General features: G+C 39.1%; 1 long non-coding RNA gene across 1 annotated transcript in view; it reads left to right on the plus strand.

Annotated features, from left to right (window-relative positions):
* Positions 1-1,118, plus strand: part of LOC109372388 (uncharacterized) — a 16,713-nt gene that overhangs the window by 10,253 nt on the left and 5,342 nt on the right. The window lies entirely within an intron of this gene.

The following is a 1,118-nucleotide window of genomic DNA, read 5'->3' on the forward strand; positions in this document are numbered from 1 at the left end:
AGGCTCATGGAAGTCGGAGCAGAAGAGACAAGCAATAGCTTACTACCAGTACAGGGATTGTGGGATTGTTTTTGCATGTGCTCCTCCTTGCCCAAATAACCCTTAGAGATTACTGTACACACACATCCTTATCTCGTACCAACAAGGAGATGTAAATATCCAGTGTGAGAACAGCTGCCACCTTGTGGTCATATTGATAAAGACACCCTCAGGGAAAAGCACCTAGGCCTACCTTTGATCACGAGGTTTGTTGAGGTTTGTTATTGCGGTGGTGAGGATGACGATTAGGTATCATTTACTGAGCTCCTCCAATGTGTAGGATACATTACTTCATTTAATTCTTGCAGTAATCTTCCAAGGTAGGTATTTTTGTCCCTATTTAACAGATGAGAAAACCAAGCCAAAGAGAGGTGAAGTAATTTGCTTGAGCAAGGCTACGTGACTGGGAAGACAAGGAACCGGGGTTTGAATCCAGGTCTTTCTGGCCACAAAGTTCATATATTTGTCACTACTCAAGGTTCCCAAATCCATTAATATGCTTTCTTACATTTAAAAATAATATAAATAGTATATATAATATTTTATTATAAAATATCATAGATTTATTTATTTATAAATGTATAAATTATTTAGTTATTATGTAATGCTATATCATATTTTATTTAACAATATTATCCCAGTAATGCTATTTGTGACAGGCAGCCCTCTAACATGGCTACCCGCGATCCTGCCTCTTAGTATTTGGGCCCTTGTATAGGCCTCTCCCCTTGAGTGTCGGCTAGATCTAGTGACGTGCTTCTTATAAGCAGAATGCAGCAAAACTCATGTGATGTAACTTCTGAGATCAGGTTATAAAAGAGATACCATTAATGAGCTACCACTTTACAACCATTGGGAGAGCTATTAAAAAAAAAGAAAATGGAAAATAGCAAGTATTGGTGAGGATGTGGAGACGTTGGAACTCCCACGCAGTGCTGGTGAGAATATAAAATGGCATAGCCGCTGTGGAAAACAGAATGACAGCTTCTCAAAAAGTTAAAAGTAGCACTACCATATGATCCAGCAATCCCACTTCTGGGTATGTACGTACCCAAAGGACTGGAAAGCAGAGACTCCAA

Source organism: Hipposideros armiger, unplaced genomic scaffold, assembly GCF_001890085.2.
Source record: "Hipposideros armiger isolate ML-2016 unplaced genomic scaffold, ASM189008v1 scaffold_633, whole genome shotgun sequence".
NCBI lineage: Eukaryota > Metazoa > Chordata > Mammalia > Chiroptera > Hipposideridae > Hipposideros > Hipposideros armiger.